Raw genomic sequence first — 6,770 nt, 5'->3', positions numbered from 1 at the left:
CATTAAGTGAAGTATGTGTTATATGTTATGGATGGTCTATGTTGTATCAATAAGTTTTCAAGTGTGTGATCATAGTGAAGTTTTATCACTATTCACATAAGTTCCACTGATCCCACACATAGCTAAATTTCAGAGTTTCCTTAGCAACCTAGCCTCATCCAACTGTCCTGAACTACACACTTCACATATGTAACCCTCAAGCTTTTCCGTTGCTTGTTCAAACCATGCAATGTGCAGAAATCCCAACCTCCCTTAGCATTCAAAAATGCGCAGTGGTTTCCTCCAGTGTTTTGCTCAGTCAGAACCCACTGTCTCCAAAAACTGTGCAGTTTTGTCCCTTGACTACCCAGTCTTCCTTGCAGCCTGAAAATGCATAGATGTGTCCTCCCAGGGCCTCATCCCAAGTAGGGCCACGAAGAAAGATGACATGATAGATGACTCTTAAGGAGCTGAAGAGAAAAATAAGTAGACCAAGAAACCCAAGGTATGATAGAATATTAGGACCGCATGAAGACTCCATTTGATGCATAACCCTTTGGAGGCTAGGTATGGAAAACAAAGCACGTCTTTTGAAATACACCTCTTAATGTAGCTTAAAAGTTTGCTTATCATTGTTGTATCATTCTGTCTTCAATGACATTCATGGTTGCAAGAATTGAAAGTCATTCCATGTGTTTGATCTACGTGTCTTGCTCCCTTTCACTTGTTTATTACATAGCTTAGAAGATGAAGAGTATTACCACTTGTTTATTTAAGCTACTGAGGTGTGAACAACATGATCTTATGACGAACCAAGCATCCTAAGTGGGATGACAGATGTTTGATGATATGTATGTAGTCAGTACACTCCTCTGCATTACTCCTTTGCATTAAGCCTTGCTTTGTATCTTGCATGTACCCTCACCACTTGTCAGATTTGGCTACCTGCTGCCAATAGTCTCTTAGCTCTTTCCTGACAAAGCAGGTGAAGGAATTTCCTTAAACCTAATTTATTCAAGGCTCTTCATAGAAATTATAGAGCTAAGAGAAGGAGATGTGGAATCTCACTATTGAACTCTTGAAAATACTTTGCATGTTCGAATATATCCAAACAATTAAGCTACCACTCAACAACATTGTCAATCTTGAAAGACTCAAGAAAGATCACATCTCTAGATATTATAAACTTCTTATTCACTTCATCATAGATATGGTATGCTTTGGAGGTATGAGTACCCAAAGAAGATACATTTGTGACTCCTTTCACTAAGTTTTTTTATCTATTCCTTAGGTATGAAGGCATAATATGAGGAAACAAAAACCCTGAGATGCCTCACCGAAGGAATGTGGCCATACCACATTTCATAGGGAGTCTTGTTTCTAATAGCAAGAGTTGGACACCTATTATTTATATACACAACACATAGAACCACATCAGCCCAAAACCTTATGAACTTAACATGTGAACTATACCAAGTTCATAGTGAAATTAATACATTCCAATGAACTATGTGTTGAAAAATGCAGCAAGAAATTCTCAATTTGATTTTTCCTTCATTAAATTGAAAAAATTGAAATTTCCACATCAACAGACAACTTGGATGATGTTAACTTGTGTGACATGGCTTGTGTCACCTAGTTTACTCAATAAATTCGAGTTGGAGGAGCTTGAGTTAAGTTCTGCATATGCGATTGCTAACTTGTGGCAATAAAGGTCAATTATCTTAGGTTGTTGTCAGTTAAACTAGTTCTAACTTTTGGAGGAACTAGTGGAAGGTCATTTAAGCAGTGGGACTTCAGTCAAACTCGGTGATCATCTAGCTAACTGATCAATCAACCCAAAATAGTTGGGGCATGAAGAGAAGCCAAGTCCCCTAAAATTTGTGGAGATTCGAAGGTAGTTTTAATTTCTTGTAGCTCACATAGTTGTAAGAACTTGCTATAACCATAGTGGAGGAGGTAGCTTGATTAGGAGCTTCTTGTGAAATTAGAGAGCGAATGATTGTTGGTAGCATTAATAGCCTACCAGCAATTTGTTTTGCACCACACTTCAATGTTTTGGGCATGGTTTTTGAGGGTGGATATTTTTTTTTATGCTTTTTGGTCATGCACGTCCTCACTAAGTATATTGGCTCATCTGTAATAGTTCTTTGCATGCACATCCTCACTAAATATCTTTTGGTATGTCTGTACTAGGTCCTTGTAAATTTCTGTTTGCCAAGGCTTAACTACTTATGATCTTAGGTGCTCACAACAATTCGACAGTTTATGGCAGTTTCCAAATCACCATTCCTGAAAGGATCCAACAAAACTACTTCAGAGGAAGATGAGAAGGGAAATCTCTTATTGGAACTAGCCTAGAACTAGTGGAATTGGTTGGTCCCAATGGTTTTAGAGTTGTACTAGTCTAGTTTGGTGGTTCAGATTGGCTAAGGTCGATCTTGTATTGAACTGACCTTAAAACACCAAATTCACTAGTTCTCTAATAAACTGACCAATTCTGAAGAATGTAGTGCAACATAGCTAATGACCACAAAATAATAATTTTTTAATAAAAAATACTGAAAAGGAAAAAAAAATTATTAACTTGAGGGCCCTACAAAACCTAACCCTAGTAATTAATGGTAATATTTAATTTTCAAAGTTAAAGTAAAAGTTGACATTCTCCTTATCTTTCCTTTTTGAAAAGGAAAGATAACGATAATGTCAGCTTTTACTTAAATTTTTAATATTAACATTAATCGTTTCAAGTTGTTTCAGAGTGGTTCCAACTTCATTCAATTTTGAGAAAGTCAAATTTTAGATCCCATTCAAAACTTAGTGGTTATTGTTTGAACCGCTTCTTTATAATGAGTCCTAGACTCTGACTTCCAATTCTTCAAGTGAAGTTATTGCATAATCATATTCCTCGTGAGACTTTGCAGCAGAATTTGATCTTTAATCCATTACAAGCACTTGACCTAGCATAGGGAACCATTAGCTACCCCTCCCAAGTTGCACCTCGACATTGAAATTTTCTTTTTTAGTAGACATTCATTTTATCCATTAGATCATTTCTTCCACTGTGACAGTCCAACAACACCCCTGCCAGCATATGCTTGACAATCCATCTCATCTTTACAGCTACCTTATAAACACTCTTAAATCTTGTGTCTCCAATATAAAAGAGGAAGAACCAGAAAGGGCCTTCTTGGCCCTCTTCACAACCCACAATATGTTTAGCTTCTCTCTTGTGCTTACACTCTGGTCTTCTCGCAGCTTCAGAATGGTGAATCTTAAACACAGTCTCATGATGTCCATTCAGGGAAGCATAATTCACCCTTTTTTTGAATCAAATTACCCCCCTAGCATTCCCTTTACCTTTCAATGCAGGCATATATTTTCCTTCTGGATGACTGTTAAGCTTCCCATCTCTATTTCGCCTCCCTCTCCTACCCTCATGAACCCGATAAGCTGAATTTAACCAATCTCAATGTATCTGAGATAAACAATCCATCCAACTGGGTAGATTGAGTTGAGACCCTTTTAGAAACTAAATCCATCCCTCCACAATGATATATCCCTCCCCAACAACATTATCATGCTCTGTTCGAGATCTATCATTCCTCGAGATCTATCATTCCCATGATCACTATAAATTTCTGAGTCCTTCACTTACATATTTGGTAACATCATCATTCAGATCACTTATACTTTGTTGTGTTGTTTCTTGTGTTATGATTTACTTTAATGGAAATATCTCCCTAGTAGGCACAAGTAACTAAATTCAAGTTCTTATTGAACTCTTGCATTAACATACTTAATTTTCATTTTGACCTATTCGGTTTCAAATTCTTGTGTGGTTGGTTTACTGGTTGACTACTAGCATTCATCCAGTGTTTATTGATGATCATAGTTAGTCTAGAGTGAACGTTGGACTTTGCCTTGAAAACCAAGCCCCAAGAATAAGCACTTATCATGGAACATTTCAGAGCCCATACTAGTGGAAGGCAAATTGTGCAGTGGGACTTTAGTCAAACTCAGTGATCATCCAGTTAATTGATCAATCAACCCAAAATATCTAGTGCATGGAGAATTCGAGTTACCCAAATGTGTTGGAGATTCCAAGGAAATGTAACATCAATTGTAGACTATCCTTGAGTGTACAGGTGTTAGATACTTTCCCCCTTTTCTTGCTTATTCATTCATTGCCAAACACTATACCACTAGTTCTAAGAATCTTGTGGATACTATCACTAGAATAAATGTATATTTTATTTTATATGAGATAAGAATTGTATATTTACCTTTGGGACACTCCAAAAATATTTTGATGCACCTTTGTGACCTTTATGACTTTATGACCTTAATTCCCATTCCATGTTCATCCATGTGGACGCACTTTATGATGTTCTATGACAACCTAATGTCCTTGTCAACTTCCTCTCATCTTCCTTGTCATGTTTTCAAGAATTGTGTATCCAACAAGAAATTTGGGAGATGAATGTCGTCAAGGTAGAAAATCAAGGGGGTTTCAAGTCATTTATTTAGGGTTCCCACTAGCATAGTCCCACCATATGATCCACCAAATCCATAAATTGGGGTCTACTGCTATTTCAATTAATTATTAGATGATCATGGTGGGCCATAATTCCAAGTTAAATATTATGACTCTTCATATGATATTATTGGAGATACTTGAGGAGACATTTTTTTGGCTAAAGGGTTAAGGGAGGATTTTGACTTCAATATTGACCCATATTCTAATTCTAGAGAGCCATATTGTAATAAAGTGAAAAGATCCAATACTAACCGGATATTTGTGGAGTTTTAAATGACAAATCGTTAAAATTCCATCATCTGACAAAGTCTATAGATAACTTTTAAGGAAACCCTTTGGAAGACCTTTACAATAAATGATCATTAGACCCACCTCTGATTAGGCATCGATCCAACCTCAGAAAGAACTTTGAACAACCCTTTCAAGTGACATCACTCCAACATCCAATCCAACATAAGAGAACACATGGATGCCCCAATTTAGTGAGAAGAGGAATATTTAGTGAAGTACAAGACCCTCCCAAAAATATTTGAAACATAGGCTCAAGCTGCCTTAGGAGGTCTAAAATGAAACCACATTCCTACACTCATTAAGATGCCACTGAACAAATTTGTAAGGAATGAAGTAGTTTTATATTAAATTCCACAGAGGGTTGAATGAGACTCAAAACATAGCCACCTAATTTCTTGTGAAAGATCCTTAGCAAAGGCTTCTCTAGGCCTCACAATAATGTCTAACATAGGGCTTTGACTTGTGAGAATTAGGGCTTAGATTTCCCCTACCAAAGAGGGTTGAAAAAGATCTCTATTAATTCAATCAAAATGTATCTCTATCCTAGGGCCAAAAGATAAAAGCCGGGCAAACGAGCTTGTAGTGGCCAATCTAGGGTACTAGATTAGACTATATTTATTATCAACCAGGGTAAGTAAACTTCGAGGCATGCGTCTAAAGTCTATAGACATAAAGGATTCCTAACTAAGTGCTTATTGTGATAGGTTACAGTACTTCTTTACAGAAGGTTAAGATATGTTTCCTCTCACCTTAGCACTCAGATCACCTAACTTATCTAACTGTCCTAAAGATACAACGTATTGCTAGACTGAGATTTTAATCCTCTTACAAGGATGCTATGCACAAAAGCTCTGTCTAGTTAACACTTAAACATAAATGAAAAATCAAAAGCACACTAAAGTTTAAATGCATGAAAACAGAGTCTATGGAGATGCTTTAAAATATAACGATGGATCAAATCTCTTACAAGATATGGTTCAATGATCTAACGATAAAATCTTCAAGCTATCACCATAAATACCATTTGTGAGAATTTCTAATCAAATCGACAAAGTCATAAACATTGAAATAACACTAAACACTATGCGTTCTATTCAAATTCAAAAACTGCTAAGGAAATGGATTTAACAGTATACCAATCCACGCAGGGCCCATCCACGTTTCAATGGTACACTGAAGTAAACTCAAGAAACGAGAGTATTAATGCATAAACACTGCTGGAGTAAAACCGTGACTATATTTAAGTGCTGAAGATTGCAATCACATACAAGAGTTCTGTTCTCAAAATGATGTATAGAGATAATAATCGTAACTGTTCTTGAAAACAAAATAATACGTAGTCTTTATCTGCCTGTCCCTATCTGAATTGAATGTACATTCATTAAGCAGATGTTTCTGCTTCTACAATGGAATGATTTTTGATCATTTCTAATCTAAACCAATTTCCAAAAAGAAAACAAAATGAAACCGGTTTGGGAAACCATGGCTTTTACTGCCTTTGTAACCAAAAGGCTGGGGTTTGACCGGCGTGGACCGCATAACTAGGAGCTTTTGATTTGCTGTAGAATCGATTTTTCACCATGCTTGTACATTCCAGGTTTTGTTCCTATCCATTGCTTTGGCTTGCCTGTCATGCCACGTGTCAGAGGATAAACCATTTACAGGATGTTATGACTTCCTGTAATCTTTTTATTGAAAATTCCTAATTTCTAACATAAAAATTCATAAATTAACTTTAATGCAAACTAACAACTATAATGCTATTAATTAATCAATTTCGAGGGATATAAGGGATCTATGGAGGAAAAAGGTAGACAAATGATGGTGTTTCTAGAAGAAAAATATGGTAATGGAATGGTAACATCTCCCCCAAGCTTAATGACTTAGCATGTCCTCATGCTAATCCTGATGTGCTGCCTCTACACTCTGTTCCTGCCTATACCTCTGCTACTTTTAACAA

The sequence above is a fragment of the Pinus tabuliformis genome, chromosome 3_1 (assembly GCF_031772625.1).
Source record: "Pinus tabuliformis cultivar Carrire ecotype Pingquan chromosome 3_1, CPIR1, whole genome shotgun sequence".
In the NCBI taxonomy this organism is placed as follows: Eukaryota; Viridiplantae; Streptophyta; class Pinopsida; order Pinales; family Pinaceae; genus Pinus; species Pinus tabuliformis.
Note: the sequence above shows the minus strand (reverse complement) of the source record.